This window comes from Scyliorhinus torazame, chromosome 20 (assembly GCF_047496885.1).
Source record: "Scyliorhinus torazame isolate Kashiwa2021f chromosome 20, sScyTor2.1, whole genome shotgun sequence".
Classification (NCBI taxonomy): domain Eukaryota; kingdom Metazoa; phylum Chordata; class Chondrichthyes; order Carcharhiniformes; family Scyliorhinidae; genus Scyliorhinus; species Scyliorhinus torazame.
The window spans coordinates 126,768,822-126,788,985 of NC_092726.1; positions in this window are offsets into that span (position 1 = coordinate 126,768,822).

A 20,164-nucleotide genomic window follows, 5' to 3' on the forward strand; every position below is an offset into this window, starting at 1 on the left:
CAGCGGGATCAGGAGGCCGTTCAGTACCGTGTGTCTGGTACAGCAGATCAGGAGGATCAGGAGGCCGTTCAGTACCGTGTGTCTGGTACAGCAGATCAGGGGGATCAGGAGGCCGTTCAGTACCGTGTGTCTGGTACAGCAGATCAGGGGATCAGGAGGCCGTTCAGTACCGTTATGTCTGGTACAACAGATCAGGGGGATGAGGAGGCCGTTCAGTACCGTGTGTCTGGTACAGCAGATCAGGGGATCAGGAGGCCGTTCAGTACCGTTATGTCTGGTACAACAGATCAGGGGGATGAGGAGGCCGTTCAGTACCGTGTGTCTGGTGCAGCAGATCAGGGGGATCTGGAGGCCGTTCAGTACCGTGTGTCTGGTACAACAGGTCAGGGGGATCAGGAGGCCGTTCAGTACCGTGTGTCTAGTACAGCAGATCAGAGGGAACAGGAGACCGTTCAGTACCGTGTTTCTGGTACAGCAGATCAGGGGGATGAGGAGGCCGTTCAGTACCGTGTGTCTGGTGCAGCAGATCAGGGGGATCAGGAGGCCGTTCAGTACCGTTATGTCTGGTACAACAGGTCAGGGGGATCAGGAGGCCGTTCAGTACCGTGTGTCTAGTACAGCAGATCAGAGGGAACAGGAGACCGTTCAGTACCGTGTTTCTGGTACAGCAGATCAGGGCGATCAGGAGGCCGTTCAGTACCGTGTGTCTGGTACAGCAGATCAGGGGGATCAGGAGCCCCTTCAGTACCGTGTGTCTGGTACAGCAGATCAGGAGGATCAGGAGGCCGTTCAGTACCGTGTGCCTGGTACAGCAGATCAGGGGGATCAGGAGGACGTTCATTACCGTGTGTCTGGTGCAGCAGATCAGGGAGATCAGGAGGCCGTTCAGTACCGTGTGTCTGGTGCAGCAGATCAGGGGGATCAGGAGGCCGTTCAGTACCGTTATGTCTGGTACAACAGATCAGGGGGATCAGGAGGCCGTTCAGTACCGTGTGTCTAGTACAGCAGATCAGAGGGAACAGGAGACCGTTCAGTACCGTGTTTCTGGTACAGCAGATCTGGGCGATCAGGAGGCCGTTCAGTACCGTGTGTCTGGTACAGCAGATCAGGGGGATCAGGAGCCCCTTCAGTACCGTGTGTCTGGTACAGCAGATCAGGAGGATCAGGAGGCCGTTCAGTACCGTGTGCCTGGTACAGCAGATCAGGGGGATCAGGAGGACGTTCATTACCGTGTGTCTGGTGCAGCAGATCAGGGGGATCAGGAGGCCGTTCAGCTCCGTGTGTCTAGTACAGCAGATCAGGGGGATCAGGAGGCCCTTCAGTACCGTGTGTCTGGTACACCAGATCAGGAGGATCAGGAGGCCGTTCAGTACCGTGTGTCTGGTACAGCAGATGAGGGGGATCAGGAGGCCGTTCAGTACCGTGTGTCTGGTGCAGCAGATCATGGGGATCAGGAGGCCGTTCAGTACCGTTATGTCTGGTACAACAGGTCAGGGGGATCAGGAGGCCGTTCAGTACCGTGTGTCTAGTACAGCAGATCAGAGGGAACAGGAGACCGTTCAGTACCGTGTTTCTGGTACAGCAGATCAGGGCGATCAGGAGGCCGTTCAGTACCGTGTGTCTGGTACAGCAGATCAGGGGGATCAGGAGCCCCTTCAGTACCGTGTGTCTGGTACAGCAGATCAGGAGGATCAGGAGGCCGTTCAGTACCGTGTGCCTGGTACAGCAGATCAGGGGGATCAGGAGGACGTTCATTACCGTGTGTCTGGTGCAGCAGATCAGGGGGATCAGGAGGTCCTTCAGTACCGTGTGTCTGGTACAGCAGATCAGGATCAGGAGGCCGTTCAGTACCGTGTGACTGGTACAGCAGATGAGGTGGATCAGGAGGCCGTTCAGTACTGTGTGTCTGTTACAGCAGATCAGGGGGATCAGGAGGCCGTTCAGTACCGTGTGTCTGGTGCAGCAGATCAGGGGGATCAGGAGGCCGTTCAGTACCGTTATGTCTGGTACAAGAGGTCAGGGGGATCAGGAGGCCGTTCAGTACCGTGTGTCTAGTACAGCAGATCAGAGGGAACAGGAGACCGTTCAGTACCGTGTTTCTGGTACAGCAGATCAGGGGGATGAGGAGGCCGTTCAGTACCGTGTGTCTGGTGCAGCAGATCAGGGGGATCAGGAGGCCGTTCAGTACCGTTATGTCTGGTACAACAGGTCAGGGGGATCAGGAGGCCGTTCAGTACCGTGTGTCTAGTACAGCAGATCAGAGGGAACAGGAGACCGTTCAGTACCGTGTTTCTGGTACAGCAGATCAGGGCGATCAGGAGGCCGTTCAGTACCGTGTGTCTGGTACAGCAGATCAGGGGGATCAGGAGCCCCTTCAGTACCGTGTGTCTGGTACAGCAGATCAGGAGGATCAGGAGGCCGTTCAGTACCGTGTGCCTGGTACAGCAGATCAGGGGGATCAGGAGGACGTTCATTACCGTGTGTCTGGTGCAGCAGATCAGGGGGATCAGGAGGCCGTTCAGTACCGTGTGTCTGGTGCAGCAGATCAGGGGGATCAGGAGGCCGTTCAGTACCGTTATGTCTGGTACAACAGATCAGGGGGATCAGGAGGCCGTTCAGTACCGTGTGTCTAGTACAGCAGATCAGAGGGAACAGGAGACCGTTCAGTACCGTGTTTCTGGTACAGCAGATCTGGGCGATCAGGAGGCCGTTCAGTACCGTGTGTCTGGTACAGCAGATCAGGGGGATCAGGAGCCCCTTCAGTACCGTGTGTCTGGTACAGCAGATCAGGAGGATCAGGAGGCCGTTCAGTACCGTGTGCCTGGTACAGCAGATCAGGGGGATCAGGAGGACGTTCATTACCGTGTGTCTGGTGCAGCAGATCAGGGGGATCAGGAGGCCGTTCAGCTCCGTGTGTCTAGTACAGCAGATCAGGGGGATCAGGAGGCCCTTCAGTACCGTGTGTCTGGTACACCAGATCAGGAGGATCAGGAGGCCGTTCAGTACCGTGTGTCTGGTACAGCAGATGAGGGGGATCAGGAGGCCGTTCAGTACCGTGTGTCTGGTGCAGCAGATCATGGGGATCAGGAGGCCGTTCAGTACCGTTATGTCTGGTACAACAGGTCAGGGGGATCAGGAGGCCGTTCAGTACCGTGTGTCTAGTACAGCAGATCAGAGGGAACAGGAGACCGTTCAGTACCGTGTTTCTGGTACAGCAGATCAGGGCGATCAGGAGGCCGTTCAGTACCGTGTGTCTGGTACAGCAGATCAGGGGGATCAGGAGCCCCTTCAGTACCGTGTGTCTGGTACAGCAGATCAGGAGGATCAGGAGGCCGTTCAGTACCGTGTGCCTGGTACAGCAGATCAGGGGGATCAGGAGGACGTTCATTACCGTGTGTCTGGTGCAGCAGATCAGGGGGATCAGGAGGTCCTTCAGTACCGTGTGTCTGGTACAGCAGATCAGGAGGATCAGGAGGCCGTTCAGTACCGTGTGACTGGTACAGCAGATGAGGTGGATCAGGAGGCCGTTCAGTACTGTGTGTCTGTTACAGCAGATCAGGGGGATCAGGAGACCGTTCAGTACCGTGTGTCTGGTGCAGCAGATCAGGAGGATCAGGAGGCCGTTCAGTACCGTGTGCCTGTTACAGCAGATCAGGGGGATCAGGAGGCCGTTCAGTACCGTGTGTCTAGTACAGCAGATCAGAGGGATCAGGAGGCCGTTCAGTACCGTGTGTCTGGTACAGCAGATCAGGGCGATCAGGAGGCCGTTCAGTACCGTGTGTCTAGTACAGCAGATCAGGTGGATCAGGAGGCCGTTCAGTATCTTGTGTCTGGTACAGCAGATCAGGGGGATCAGGAGGCCGTTCAGTACCGTGTGTCTGGTACAGCAGATCAGGGGGAGCAGGAGGCCGCTCAGTACCGTGTGTCTGGTATAGCAGATCAGGAGGATCAGGAGGCCTTTCAGTACCGTGTGTCTGGTACAGCAGCTCAGGAGGATCAGGAGGCCCTTCAATACCGTGTGTCTGGTACAGGAGATCAGGTGGATCAGGAGGCCGTTCAGTACCGTGTGTCTGGTACAGCAGATCAGCGGGATCAGGAGGCCGTTCAGTACCGTGTGTCTAGTACAGCAGTTCAGCGGGATCAGGAGGCCGTTCAGTACCGTGTGTCTGGTACAGCAGATCAGGAGGATCAGGAGGCCGTTCAGTACCGTGTGTCTGGTACAGCAGATCAGGGGGATCAGGAGGCCGTTCAGTACCGTGTGTCTGGTACAGCAGATCAGGGGATCAGGAGGCCGTTCAGTACCGTTATGTCTGGTACAACAGATCAGGGGGATGAGGAGGCCGTTCAGTACCGTGTGTCTGGTACAGCAGATCAGGGGGAGCAGGAGGCCGTTCAGTACCGTGTGTCTGGTATAGCAGATCAGGAGGAACAGGAGGCCTTTCAGTACCGTGTGTCTGGTACAGCAGCTCAGGAGGATCAGGAGGCCCTTCAGTACCGTGTGGCTGGTACAGCAGATCAGGTGGATCAGGAGGCCGTTCAGTAACGTGTGTCTGGTACAGCAGATCAGCGGGATCAGGAGGCCGTTCAGTACCGTGTGTCTAGTACAGCAGATCAGCGGGATCAGGAGGCCGTTCAGTACCGTGTGTCTGGTACAGCAGATCAGGAGGATCAGGAGGCCGTTCAGTACCGTGTGTCTGGTACAGCAGATCAGGGGGATCAGGAGGCCGTTCAGTACCGTGTGTCTGGTACAGCAGATCAGGGGATCAGGAGGCCGTTCAGTACCGTTATGTCTGGTACAACAGATCAGGGGGATGAGGAGGCCTTTCAGTACCGTGTGTCTGGTGCAGCAGATCAGGGGGATCAGGAGGCCGTTCAGTACCGTTATGTCTGGTACAACAGGTCAGAGGGAACAGGAGACCGTTCAGTACCGTGTTTCTGGTACAGCAGATCAGGGGGATGAGGAGGCCGTTCAGTACCGTGTGTCTGGTGCAGCAGAACAGGGGGATCAGGAGGCCGTTCAGTACCGTTATGTCTGGTACAACAGGTCAGGGGGATCAGGAGGCCGTTCAGTACCGTGTGTCTAGTACAGCAGATCAGAGGGAACAGGAGACCGTTCAGTACCGTGTTTCTGGTACAGCAGATCAGGGCGATCAGGAGGCCGTTCAGTACCGTGTGTCTGGTACATCAGATCAGGGGGATCAGGAGCCCCTTCAGTACCGTGTGTCTGGTACAGCAGATCAGGAGGATCAGGAGGCCGTTCAGTACCGTGTGCCTGGTACAGCAGATCAGGGGGATCAGGAGGACGTTCATTACCGTGTGTCTGGTGCAGCAGATCAGGGTGATCAGGAGGCCGTTCAGTACCGTGTGTCTGGTGCAGCAGATCAGGGGGATCAGGAGGCCGTTCAGTACCGTTATGTCTGGTACAACAGATCAGGGGGATCAGGAGGCCGTTCAGTACCGTGTGTCTAGTACAGCAGATCAGAGGGAACAGGAGACCGTTCAGTACCGTGTTTCTGGTACAGCAGATCTGGGCGATCAGGAGGCCGTTCAGTACCGTGTGTCTGGTACAGCAGATCAGGGGGATCAGGAGCCCCTTCAGTACCGTGTGTCTGGTACAGCAGATCAGGAGGATCAGGAGGCCGTTCAGTTCCGTGTGCCTGGTACAGCAGATCAGGGGGATCAGGAGGACGTTCATTACCGTGTGTCTGGTGCAGCAGATCAGGGGGATCAGGAGGCCGTTCAGCTCCGTGTGTCTAGTACAGCAGATCAGGGGGATCAGGAGGCCCTTCAGTACCGTGTGTCTGGTACACCAGATCAGGAGGATCAGGAGGCCGTTCAGTACCGTGTGTCTGGTACAGCAGATGAGGGGGATCAGGAGGCCGTTCAGTACCGTGTGTCTGGTACAGCAGATCAGGAGGATCAGGAGGCCGTTCAGTACCGTGTGCCTGGTACAGCAGATGAGGGGGATCAGGAGGCCGTTCAGTACTGTGTGTCTGTTACAGCAGATCAGGGGGGTCAGGAGGCCGTTCAGTACCGTGTGTCTGGTGCAGCAGATCAGGAGGATCAGGAGGCCGTTCAGTACCGTGTGCCTGGTACAGCAGATGAGGGGGATCAGGAGGCCGTTCAGTACCGTGTGCCTGGTACAGCAGATGAGGGGGATCAGGAGGCCGTTCAGTACTGTGTGTCTGTTACAGCAGATCAGGGGGATCAGGAGGCCGTTCAGTACCGTGTGTCTAGTACAGCAGATCAGAGGGATCAGGAGGCCGTTCAGTACCGTGTGTCTGGTACAGCAGATCAGGGCGATCAGGAGGCCGTTCAGTACCGTGTGCCTAGTACAGCAGATCAGGTGGATCAGGAGGCCATTCAGTATCTTGTGTCTGGTACAGCAGATCAGGGGGATCAGGAGGCCGTTCAGTACCGTGTGTCTGGTACAGCAGATCAGGGGGAGCAGGAGGCCGTTCAGTACCGTGTGTCTGGTATAGCAGATCAGGAGGATCAGGAGGCCGTTCAGTACCGTGTGTCTGGTACAGCAGCTCAGGAGGATCAGCAGGCCCTTCAGTACCGTGTGTCTGGTACAGCAGATCAGGGGGAGCAGGAGGCCGTTCAGTACCGTGTGTCTGGTATAGCAGATCAGGGGGATCAGGAGGCGGTCCAGTACCGTGTGTCTGGTGCAGCAGATCAGGGGGATCAGGAGGCCGTTCAGTACCGTGTGTCTGGTACAGCAGATCAGGGGGATCAGGAGGCCGTTCAGTACCGTGTGTCTGGTACAGCAGATCAGGAGGATCAGGAGGCCGTTCAGTACCGTGTGACTGGCACAGCAGATCAGGAGGCCGTTCAGTACCGTGTGACTGGTACAGCAGATCAGGAGGATCAGGATGCCGTTCAGTACCGTGTGTCTGGTACAGCAGATCAGGTGGATCAGGAGGCCGTTCAGTACCGTGTGTCTGGTACAGCAGATCAGGGGGATCAGGAGGCCGTTCAATACCTTGTCTCTGGTACAGCAGATCAGGAGGATCAGGAGGCCGTTCAGTACCGTGTGTCTGGTACAGAAGCTCAGGGGGATCAGGAGGCCGTTCAGTACCGTGTGTCTGGTACAGCAGATCAGGGGATCAGGAGGCCGTTCAGTACATTTATGACTGGTACAACAGATCAGGGGGATCAGGAGGCCGTTCAGTACCGTGTGTCTGGTGCAGCAGATCAGGGGGATCAGGAGGCCGTTCAGTACCGTTATGTCTGGTACAACAGATCAGGGGGATCAGGAGGCCGTTCAGTACCGTGTGTCTAGTACAGCTGATCAGAGGGAACAGGAGACCGTTCAGTACCGTGTTTCTGGTACAGCAGATCAGGGCGATCAGGAGGCCGTTCAGTACCGTGTGTCTGGTACAGCAGATCAGGGAGATCAGGAGCCCCTTCAGTACCGTGTGTCTGGTACAGCAGATCAGGAGGATCAGGAGGCCGTTCAGTACCGTTTGCCTGGTACAGCAGATCAGGGGCATCAGGAGGACGTTCATTACCGAGTGTCTGGTGCAGCAGATCAGGGGGATCAGGAGGTCCTTCAGTACCGTGTGTCTGGTACAGCAGATCAGGAGGATCAGGAGGCCGTTCAGTACCGTGTGCCTGGTACAGCAGATCAGGGGGATCAGGAGGACGTTCATTACCGTGTGTCTGGTACAGCAGATCAGGGGGATCAGGAGCCCCTTCAGTACCGTGTGTCTGGTACAGCAGATCAGGGGGATCAGGAGGCCGTTCAGTACCGTGTGTCTGGTACAGCAGATGAGGAGGATCAGGAGGCCGTTAAGTACCGTGTGTCTAGTACAGCAGATCAGGGGGATCAGGGGGCCGTTCAGTACCGTGTGTCTGGTACAGCAGATCAGGAGGATCAGGAGGCCGTTCAGTACCGTGTGTCTGGTACAGCAGATCAGGGGGATCAGGAGGCCGTTCAGTACCGTGTGTCTGGTACAGCAGATCAGGGCGATCAGGAGGCCGGTCAGTACCGTGTGTCTGGTAGAGCAGATCAGGGGGATCAGGAGATCCTTCAGTACTGTGTGTCTGTTACAGCAGATCAGGGGGATCAGGACGCCGTTCAGTACCGTGTGTCTGGTACAGCAGATCAGGGGGATCAGGAGATCCTTCAGTACCGTGTGTCTGTTACAGAAGATCAGGGGGATCAGGAGGCCGTTCAGTACCGTGTGTCTGGTACAGCAGATCAGGGGGATCAGGAGGCCGTTCCGTACCGTGTGTCTGGTACAGCAGATCAGGGGGATCAGGCGGCCGTCCAGTACCTTGTGCCTGGTACAGCAGATCAGGAGGATCAGGAGGCCGATCAGTACCGTGTGTCTGGTACAGCAGATCAGGGGGATCAGGAGGCTGTCCAGTACCTTGTGTCTCGTACAGCAGATCAGGGGGATCAGGAGGCCGCTCAGTACCGTGTGACTGGTACAGCAGATCAGGAGGATCAGGAGGCCGTTCAGTACCGTGTGTCTGGTACAGCATATCAGGGGGATCAGGAGGCCGTTCAGTACCGTGTGTTTGGTACAGCAGATCAGGGGGATCAGGAGGCCGTTCAATACCTTGTCTCTGGTACAGGAGATCAGGAGGATCAGGAGGCCGTTCAGTACCGTTTGCCTGGTACAGCAGATCAGGGGCATCAGGAGGACGTTCATTACCGAGTGTCTGGTGCAGCAGATCAGGGGGATCAGGAGGTCCTTCAGTACCGTGTGTCTGGTACAGCAGATCAGGAGGATCAGGAGGCCGTTCAGTACCGTGTGCCTGGTACAGCAGATCAGGGGGATCAGGAGGACGTTCATTACCGTGTGTCTGGTACAGCAGATCAGGGGGATCAGGAGCCCCTTCAGTACCGTGTGTCTGGTACAGCAGATCAGGGGGATCAGGAGGCCGTTCAGTACCGTGTGTCTGGTACAGCAGATGAGGAGGATCAGGAGGCCGTTAAGTACCGTGTGTCTAGTACAGCAGATCAGGGGGATCAGGGGGCCGTTCAGTACCGTGTGTCTGGTACAGCAGATCAGGAGGATCAGGAGGCCGTTCAGTACCGTGTGTCTGGTACAGCAGATCAGGGGGATCAGGAGGCCGTTCAGTACCGTGTGTCTGGTACAGCAGATCAGGGCGATCAGGAGGCCGGTCAGTACCGTGTGTCTGGTAGAGCAGATCAGGGGGATCAGGAGATCCTTCAGTACTGTGTGTCTGTTACAGCAGATCAGGGGGATCAGGACGCCGTTCAGTACCGTGTGTCTGGTACAGCAGATCAGGGGGATCAGGAGATCCTTCAGTACCGTGTGTCTGTTACAGAAGATCAGGGGGATCAGGAGGCCGTTCAGTACCGTGTGTCTGGTACAGCAGATCAGGGGGATCAGGAGGCCGTTCCGTACCGTGTGTCTGGTACAGCAGATCAGGGGGATCAGGCGGCCGTCCAGTACCTTGTGCCTGGTACAGCAGATCAGGAGGATCAGGAGGCCGATCAGTACCGTGTGTCTGGTACAGCAGATCAGGGGGATCAGGAGGCTGTCCAGTACCTTGTGTCTCGTACAGCAGATCAGGGGGATCAGGAGGCCGCTCAGTACCGTGTGACTGGTACAGCAGATCAGGAGGATCAGGAGGCCGTTCAGTACCGTGTGTCTGGTACAGCATATCAGGGGGATCAGGAGGCCGTTCAGTACCGTGTGTTTGGTACAGCAGATCAGGGGGATCAGGAGGCCGTTCAATACCTTGTCTCTGGTACAGGAGATCAGGAGGATCAGGAGGCCGTTCAGTACCGTGTGTCTGGTACAGCAGCTCAGGGGGATCAGGAGGCCTTTCAGTACCGTGTGTCTGGTACAGCAGATCAGGGGGATCAGGAGGCCGTTCAGTACCGTGTGTCTGGTACAGCAGATCAGGGGATCAGGAGGCCGTTCAGTCCCGTTATGACTGGTACAACAGATCAGGGGGATCAGGAGGCCGTTCTGTACCGTGTGTCTGGTGCAGCAGATCAGGGGGATCAGGAGGCCGTTCAGTACCGTTATGTCTGGTACAACAGATCAGGTGGATCAGGAGGCCGTTCAGTACCGTGTGTCTAGTACAGCAGATCAGAGGGAACAGGAGACCGTTCAGTACCGTGTTTCTGGCACAGCAGATCAGGGCGATCAGGAGGCCGTTCAGTACCGTGTGTCTGGTACAGCAGATCAGGGGGATCAGGAGTCCCTTCAGTACCGTGTGTCTGGTACAGCAGATCAGGAGGATCAGGAGGCCGTTCAGTACCGTTTGCCTGGTACAGCAGATCAGGGGCATCAGGAGGACGTTCATTACCGAGTGTCTGGTGCAGCAGATCAGGGGGATCAGGAGGTCCTTCAGTACCGTGTGTCTGGTACAGCAGATCAGGAGGATCAGGAGGCCGTTCAGTACCGTGTGCCTGGTACAGCAGATCAGGGGGATCAGGAGGACGTTCATTACCGTGTGTCTGGTACAGCAGATCAGGGGGATCAGGAGCCCCTTCAGTACCGTGTGTCTGGTACAGCAGATCAGGGGGATCAGGAGGCCGGTCAGTACCGTGTGTCTGGTACAGCAGATCAGGAGGATCAGGAGGCCGTTCAGTACCGTGTGTCTAGTACAGCAGATCAGGGGGATCAGGAGGCCGTTCAGTACCGTGTGTCTGGTACAGCAGATCAGGAGGATCAGGAGGCCGTTCAGTACCGTGTGTCTGGTACAGCAGATCAGGGGGATCAGGAGGCCGTTCAGTACCGTGTGTCTGGTGCAGCAGATCAGGAGGATCAGGAGGCCGTTCAGTACCGTGTGCCTGGCACAGCAGATGAGGGGGATCAGGAGGCCGTTCAGTACCGTGTGCCTGGTACAGCAGATGAGGGGGATCAGCAGGCCGTTCAGTACTGTGTGTCTGTTACAGCAGATCAGGGGGATCAGGAGGCCGTTCAGTACCGTGTGTCTAGTACAGCAGATCAGAGGGATCAGGAGGCCGTTCAGTACCGTGTGTCTGGTACAGCAGATCAGGGCGATCAGGAGGCCGTTCAGTACCTTGTGTCTAGTACAGCAGATCAGGTGGATCAGGAGGCCATTCAGTATCTTGTGTCTGGTACAGCAGATCAGGGTGATCAGGAGGCCGTTCAGCACCGTGTGTCTGGTACAGCAGATCAGGGGGAGCAGGAGGCCGTTCAGTACCGTGTGTCTGGTATAGCAGATCAGGAGGATCAGGAGGCCGTTCAGTACCGTGTGTCTGGTACAGCAGCTCAGGAGGATCAGCAGGCCCTTCAGTACCGTTTGTCTGGTACAGCAGATCAGGGGGATCAGGAGGCCGTTCAGAACCGTGTGTCTGGTACAGCAGATCAGCGGGATCAGGAGGCCGTTCAGTACCGTGTGTCTAGTACAGCAGATCAGGGGGATCAGGAGGCGGTCCAGTACCGTGTGTCTGGTGCAGCAGATCAGGGGGATCAGGAGGCCGTTCAGTACCGTGTGTCTGGTACAGCAGCTCATGGGGATCAGGAGGCCTTTCAGTACCGTGTGTCTGGTACAGCAGATCAGGGGGATCAGGAGGCCGTTCAGTACCGTGTGTCTGGTACAGCAGATCACGGGATCAGGAGGCCGTTCAGTACCGTTATGACTGGTACAACAGATCAGGGGGATCAGGAGGCCGTTCAGTACCGTGTGTCTGGTGCAGCAGATCAGGGGGATCAGGAGGCCGTTCAGTACCGTTATGTCTGGTACAACAGATCAGGGGGATCAGGAGGCCGTTCAGTACCGTGTGTCTAGTACAGCAGATCAGAGGGAACAGGAGACCGTTCAGTACCGTGTTTCTGGTACAGCAGATCAGGGCGATCAGGAGGCCGTTCAGTACCGTGTGTCTGGTACAGCAGATCAGGGGGATCAGGAGCCCCTTCAGTACCGTGTGTCTGGTACAGCAGATCAGGAGGATCAGGAGGCCGTTCAGTACCGTTTGCCTGGTACAGCAGATCAGGGGCATCAGGAGGACGTTCATTACCGAGTGTCTGGTGCAGCAGATCAGGGGGATCAGGAGGTCCTTCAGTACCGTGTGTCTGGTACAGCAGATCAGGAGGATCAGGAGGCCGTTCAGTACCGTGTGCCTGGTACAGCAGATCAGGGGGATCAGGAGGACGTTCATTACCGTGTGTCTGGTACAGCAGATCAGGGGGATCAGGAGCCCCTTCAGTACCGTGTGTCTGGTACAGCAGATCAGGGGGATCAGGAGGCCGTTCAGTACCGTGTGTCTGGTACAGCAGATCAGGAGGATCAGGAGGCCGTTCAGTACCGTGTGTCTAGTACAGCAGATCAGGGGGATCAGGAGGCCGTTCAGTACCGTGTGTCTGGTACAGCAGATCAGGAGGATCAGGAGGCCGTTCAGTACCGTGTGTCTGGTACAGCAGATCAGGGGGATCAGGAGGCCGTTCAGTACCGTGTGTCTGGTACAGCAGATCAGGGCGATCAGGAGGCCGGTCAGTACCGTGTGTCTGGTACAGCAGATCAGGGGGATCAGGAGATACTTCAGTACCGTGTGTCTGTTACAGCAGATCAGGGAGATCAGGAGGCCGTTCAGTACCGTGTGTCTGGTACAGCAGATCAGGGGGATCAGGAGATCCTTCAGTACCGTGTGTCTGTTACAGAAGATCAGGGGGATCAGGAGGCCGTTCAGTACCGTGTGTCTGGTACAGCAGATCAGGGGGAGCAGGAGGCCGTTCCGTACCGTGTGTCTGGTGCAGCAGATCAGGGGGATCAGGCGGCCGTCCAGTACCTTGTGCCTGGTACAGCAGATCAGGGGGATCAGGAGGCCGATCAGTACCGTGTGTCTGGTACAGCAGATCAGGGTGATCAGGAGGCTGTCCAGTACCTTGTGTCTCGTACAGCAGATCAGGTGGATCAGGAGGCCGTTCAGTACCGTGTGACTGGTACATCAGACCAGAAGGATCAGGAGGCCGTTCAGTACCGTGTGTCGTACAGCAGATCAGGGGGATCAGGAGGCCGTTCAGTACCGTGTGTCTGGTACAGCAGATCAGGGGGATCAGGAGGCCGTTCAATACCTTGTCTCTGGTACAGCAGATCAGGAGGATCAGGAGGCCGTTCAGTACCGTGTGTCTGGTACAGCAGCTCAGGGGGATCAGGAGGCCTTTCAGTACCGTGTGTCTGGTACAGCAGATCAGGGGGATCAGGAGGCCGTTCAGTACCGTGTGTCTGGTACAGCAGATCAGTGGATCAGGAGGTCATTCAGTACCGTTATGACTGGTACAACAGATCAGGGGGATCAGGAGGCCGTTCAGTACCGTGTGTCTGGTGCAGCAGATCAGGGGGATCAGGAGGCCGTTCAGTACCGCTATGTCTGGTACAACAGATCAGGGGGATCAGGAGGCCGTTCAGTACCGTGTGTCTAGTACAGCAGATCAGAGGGAACAGGAGACCGTTCAGTACCGTGTTTCTGGCACAGCAGATCAGGGCGATCAGGAGGCCGTTCAGTACCGTTTGTCTGGTACAGCAGATCAGGGGGATCAGGAGCCCCTTCAGTACCGTGTGTCTTGTACAGCAGATCAGGAGGATCAGGAGGCCGTTCAGTACCGTGTGCCTGGTACAGCAGATCAGGGGGATCAGGAGGACGTTCATTACCGTGTGTCTGGTACAGCAGATCAGGGGGATCAGGAGCCCCTTCAGTACCGTGTGTCTGGTACAGCAGATCAGGGGGATCAGGAGGCCGTTCAGTACCGTGTGTCTGGTACAGCAGATCAGGGGGATCAGGAGGCCGTTCAGTACCGTGTGTCTGGTACAGCAGATCAGGAGGATCAGGAGGCCGTTCAGTACCGTGTGTCTGGTACAGCAGATCAGGGGGATCAGGAGGCCGTTCAGTACCGTGTGTCTGGTACAGCAGATCGGGGCGATCAGAAGGCCGGTCAGTACCGTGTGTCTGGTACAGCAGATCAGGGGGATCAGGAGATCCTTCAGTACCGTGTGTCTGTTACAGCAGATCAGGGGGATCAGGAGGCCGTTCAGTACCGTGTGTCTGGTACAGCAGATCAGGGGGATCAGGAGATCCTTCAGTACCGTGTGTCTGTTACAGAAGATCAGGGGGATCAGGAGGCCGTTCAGTACCGTGTGTCTGGTACATCAGATCAGGGGGATCAGGAGGCCGTTCCGTACCGTGTGTCTGGTACAGCAGATCAGGGGGATCAGGCGGCCGTCCAGTACCTTGTGCCTGGTACAGCAGATCAGGGGGATCAGGAGGTCGATCAGTACCGTGTGTCTGGTACAGCAGATCAGGGGGATCAGGAGGCTGTCCAGTACCTTGTGTCTCGTACAGCAGATCAGGGGGATCAGGAGGCCGTTCCGTACCGTGTGTCTGGTTCAGCAGATCAGGGGGATCAGGAGCCCCTTCAGTACCGTGTGTCTGGTACAGCAGATCAGGGGGATCAGGAGGCCGTTCAGTACCGTGTGCCTGGTACAGCAGATCAGGGGGATCAGGAGGCCGTTCAGTACCGTGTCTCTGGTACAGCAGATCAGGGGGTCAGGAGGCCGTTCAGTACCGTGTGTCTGGTACAGCAGATCAGGGGGATCAGGAGGCCGTTCAGTACATTGTGTCTGGTACAGTAGATCAGGGGGATCGGGAGGGAGTTCAGTACCGTGTGTCTGGTACAGCAGATCAGGGGGATCAGGAGGCCGTTCAGTACCGTGTGTCCAGTACAACAGATCAGGGTGAACAGGAGGCCGTTCAGTACCGTGTGTCTGGTACAGCAAATCAATGGGATCAGGAGGCCGTTCAGTACCGTGTGTCTGGTACAGCAGATCAGGAGGATCAGGAGGCCGTTCAGCACCGTGTGTCTAGTACAGCAGATCAGGGGGATCAGGAGGCCGTTCAGTACCGTGTGTCTGGTACAGCAGATCAGGAGGATCAGGAGGCCGTTCAGTACCGTGTGTCTGGTACAGCAGATCAGGAGGATCAGGAGGCCGTTCAGTACCGTGTGTCTGGTACAGCAGATGAGGGGGATCAGGAGGCCGTTCAGTACCGTGTGTCTGGTACAGCAGATCAGGAGGATCAGGAGGCCGTTCAGTACCGTGTGCCTGGTACAGCAGATGAGGGGGATCAGGAGGCCGTTCAGTACTGTGTGTCTGTTACAACAGATCAGGGGGATCAGGAGGCCGTTCAGTACCGTGTGTCTGGTGCCGCAGATCAGGAGGATCAGGAGGCCGTTCAGTACCGTGTGCCTGGTACAGCAGATGAGGGGGATCAGGAGGCCGTTCAGTACCGTGTGCCTGGTACAGCAGATGAGGGGGATCAGGATGCCGTTCAGTACTGTGTGTCTGTTACAGCAGATCAGGGGGATCAGGAGGCCGTTCAGTACCGTGTGTCTAGTACAGCAGATCAGAGGGATCAGGAGGCCGTTCAGTACCGTGTGTCTGGTACAGCAGATGAGGGCGATCAGGAGGCCGTTCAGTACCGTGTGTCTAGTACAGCAGATCAGGTGGATCAGGAGGCCGTTCAGTATCTTGTGTCTGGTACAGCAGATCAGGGGGATCAGGAGGCCGTTCAGTCCCGTGTGTCTGGTACAGCAGATCAGGGGGAGCAGGAGGCCGTTCAGTACCGTGTGTCTGGTATAGCAGATCAGGAGGATCAGGAGGCCGTTCAGTACCGTGTGTCTGGTACAGCAGATCAGCGGGATCAGGAGGCCGTTCAGTACCGTGTGTCTAGTACAGCAGATCAGCGGGATCAGGAGGCCGTTCAGTACCGTGTGTCTGGTACAGCAGATCAGGAGGATCAGGAGGCCGTTCAGTACCGTGTGTCTGGTACAGCAGATCAGGGGGATCAGGAGGCCGTTCAGTACCGTGTGTCTGGTACAGCAGATCAGGGGATCAGGAGTCCGTTCAGTACCGTTATGTCTGGTACAACAGATCAGGGGGATGAGGAGGCCGTTCAGTACCGTGTCTCTGGTACAGCAGATCAGGGGATCAGGAGGCCGTTCAGTACCGTTATGTCTGGTACAGCAGGTCAGGGGGATCAGGAGGCCGTTCAGTACCGTGTGTCTAGTACAGCAGATCAGAGGGAACAGGAGACCGTTCAGTACCGTGTGTCTGGTGCAGCAGATCAGGGGGATGAGGAGGCCGTTCAGTACCGTGTGTCTGGTGCAGCAGATCAGGGGGATCAGGAGGCCGTTCAGTACCGTTATGTCTGGTACAACAGGTCAGGGGGATCAGGAGGCCGTTCAGTACCGTGTGTCTAGTACAGCAGATCAGAGGGAACAGGAGACCGTTCAGTACCGTGTTTCTGGTACAGCAGATCAGGGCGATCAGGATGCCGTTCAGTACCGTGTGTCTGGTACAGCATATCAGGGGGATCAGGAGCCCCTTCAGTACCGTGTGTCTGGTACAGCAGATCAGGAGGATCAGGAGGCCGTTCAGTACCGTGTGCCTGGTACAGCAGATCAGGGGGATCAGGAGGTCGTTCATTACCGTGTGTCTGGTGCAGCAGACCAGGGGGATCAGGAGGTCCTTCAGTACCGTGTGTCTGGTACAGCAGATCAGGAGGATCAGGAGGCCGTTCAGTACCGTGTGCCTGGTACAGCAGATGAGGGGGATCAGGAGGCCGTTCAGTACTGTGTGTCTGTTACAGCAGATCAGGGCGATCAGGAGGCCGGTCAGTACCGTGTGTCTGGTACAGCAGATCAGGGGGATCAGGAGATCATTCAGTACCGTGTGTCTGTTACAGAAGATCAGGGGGATCAGGAGGCCGTTCAGTACCGTGTGTCTGGTACAGCAGATCAGGGGGAGCAGGAGGCCGTTCCGTACCGTGTGTCTGGTACAGCAGATCAGGGGATCAGGCGGCCGTCCAGTACCTTGTGCCTGGTACAGCAGATCAGGGGGATCAGGAGGCCGATAATTACCGTGTGTCTGGTACAGCAGATCAGGGGGATCAGGAGGCTGTCCAGTACCTTGTGTCTCGTACAGCAGATCAGGGGGATCAGGAGGCCGTTCAGTACCGTGTGACTGGTACAGCAGACCAGGAGGATCAGGAGGCCGTTCAGTACCGTGTGTCTGGTACAGCAGATCAGGGGGATCAGGAGGCCGTTCAGTACCGTGTGTCTGGTACAGCAGATCAGGGGGATCAGGAGGCCGTTCAATACCTTGTCTCTGGTACAGCAGATCAGGAGGATCAGGAGGCCGTTCAGTACCGTGTGTCTGGTACAGCAGCTCAGGGTGATCAGGAGGCCTTTCAGTACCGTGTGTCTGGTACAGCAGATCAGGGGGATCAGGAGGCCGTTCAGTACCGTGTGTCTGGTACAGCAGATCAGGGGATCAGGAGGTCATTCAGTACCGTTATGACTGGTACAACAGATCAGGGGGATCAGGAGGCCGTTCAGTCCGTGTGTCTGGTGCAGCAGATCAGGGGGATCAGGAGGCCGTTCAGTACCGCTATGTCTGGTACAACAGATCAGGGGGATCAGGAGGCCGTTCAGTACCGTGTGTCTAGTACAGCAGATCAGAGGGAACAGGAGACCGTTCAGTACCGTGTTTCTGGCACAGCAGATCAGGGCGATCAGGAGGCCGTTCAGTACCGTGTGTCTGGTACAGCAGATCAGGGGGATCAGGAGCCCCTTCAGTACCGTGTGTCTGGTACAGCAGATCAGGAGGATCAGGAGGCCGTTCAGTACCGTGTGCCTGGTACAGCAGATCAGGGGGATCAGGAGGACGTTCATTACCGTGTGTCTGGTACAGCAGATCAGGGGGATCAGGAGCCCCTTCAGTACCGTGTGTCTGGTACAGCAGATCAGGGGGATCAGGAGGCCGTTCAGTATCGTGTGTCTGGTACAGCAGATCAGGGGGATCAGGAGGCCGTTCAGTACCGTGTGTCTGGTACAGCAGATCAGGTGGATCAGGAGGCCGTTCAGTACCGTGTGTCTGGTACAGCAGATCAGGGGGATCAGGAGGCCGTTCAGTACCGTGTGTCTGGTACAGCAGATCGGGGCGATCAGGAGGCCGGTCAGTACCGTGTGTCTGGTACAGCAGATCAGGGGGATCAGGACATCCTTCAGTACCGTGTGTCTGTTACAGCAGATCAGGGGGATCAGGAGGCCGTTCAGTACCGTGTGTCTGGTACAGCAGATCAGGGGGATCAGGAGATCCTTCAGTACCGTGTGTCTGTTACAGAAGATCAGGGGGATCAGGAGGCCGTTCAGTACCGTGCGTCTGGTACAGCAGATCAGGGGGATCAGGAGGCCGTTCCGTACCGTGTGTCTGGTACAGCAGATCAGGGGGATCAGGCGGCCGTCCTGTACCTTGTGCCTGGTACAGCAGATCAGGGGGATCAGGAGGCCGTTCAGTACCGTGTGTCTGGTTCAGCAGATCAGGGGGATCAGGAGGCCGTTCAGTACCGTGTGTCTGGTACAGCAGATGAGGGGGATCAGGAGGCTGTCCAGTACCTTGTGTCTCGTACAGCAGATCAGGGGGATCAGGAGGCCGTTCAGTACCGTGTGTCTGGTACAGCAGATGAGGGGGATCAGGAGGCTGTCCAGTACCTTGTGTCTCGTACAGCAGATCAGGGGGATCAGGAGGCCGTTCCGTACCGTGTGTCTGGTACAGCAGATCAGGGGGATCAGGAGCCCCTTCAGTACCGTGTGTCTGGTACAGCAGATCAGGGGGATCAGGAGGCCGTTCAGTACCGTGTGTCTGGTACAGCAGATCAGGGGGATCAGGAGGCCGTTCAGTACCGTGTGTCTGGTACAGCAGATCAGGGGGATCAGGAGGCCGTTCAATACCTTGTCTCTGGTACAGCAGATCAGGAGGATCAGGAGGCCGTTCAGTACCGTGTGTCTGGTACAGCAGCTCAGGGTGATCAGGAGGCCTTTCAGTACCGTGTGTCTGGTACAGCAGATCAGGGGGATCAGGAGGCCGTTCAGTACCGTGTGTCTGGTACAGCAGATCAGGGGATCAGGAGGTCATTCAGTACCGTTATGACTGGTACAACAGATCAGGGGGATCAGGAGGCCGTTCAGTACCGTGTGTCTGGTGCAGCAGATCAGGGGGATCAGGAGGCCGTTCAGTACCGCTATGTCTGGTACAACAGATCAGGGGGATCAGGAGGCCGTTCAGTACCGTGTGTCTAGTACAGCAGATCAGAGGGAACAGGAGACCGTTCAGTACCGTGTTTCTGGCACAGCAGATCAGGGCGATCAGGAGGCCGTTCAGTACCGTGTGTCTGGTACAGCAGATCAGGGGGATCAGGAGCCCCTTCAGTACCGTGTGTCTGGTACAGCAGATCAGGAGGATCAGGAGGCCGTTCAGTACCGTGTGCCTGGTACAGCAGATCAGGGGGATCAGGAGGACGTTCATTACCGTGTGTCTGGTACAGCAGATCAGGGGGATCAGGAGCCCCTTCAGTACCGTGTGTCTGGTACAGCAGATCAGGGGGATCAGGAGGCCGTTCAGTATCGTGTGTCTGGTACAGCAGATCAGGGGGATCAGGAGGCCGTTCAGTACCGTGTGTCTGGTACAGCAGATCAGGTGGATCAGGAGGCCGTTCAGTACCGTGTGTCTGGTACAGCAGATCAGGGGGATCAGGAGGCCGTTCAGTACCGTGTGTCTGGTACAGCAGATCGGGGCGATCAGGAGGCCGGTCAGTACCGTGTGTCTGGTACAGCAGATCAGGGGGATCAGGAGATCCTTCAGTACCGTGTGTCTGTTACAGCAGATCAGGGGGATCAGGAGGCCGTTCAGTACCGTGTGTCTGGTACAGCAGATCAGGGGGATCAGGAGATCCTTCAGTACCGTGTGTCTGTTACAGAAGATCAGGGGGATCAGGAGGCCGTTCAGTACCGTGCGTCTGGTACAGCAGATCAGGGGGATCAGGAGGCCGTTCCGTACCGTGTGTCTGGTACAGCAGATCAGGGGGATCAGGCGGCCGTCCTGTACCTTGTGCCTGGTACAGCAGATCAGGGGGATCAGGAGGCCGATCAGTACCGTGTGTCTGGGACAGCAGATCAGGGGGATCAGGAGGCCGTTCAGTACCGTGTGTCTGGTACAGCAGATGAGGGGGATCAGGAGGCTGTCCAGTACCTTGTGTCTCGTACAGCAGATCAGGGGGATCAGGAGGCCGTTCAGTACCGTGTGTCTGGTACAGCAGATGAGGGGGATCAGGAGGCTGTCCAGTACCTTGTGTCTCGTACAGCAGATCAGG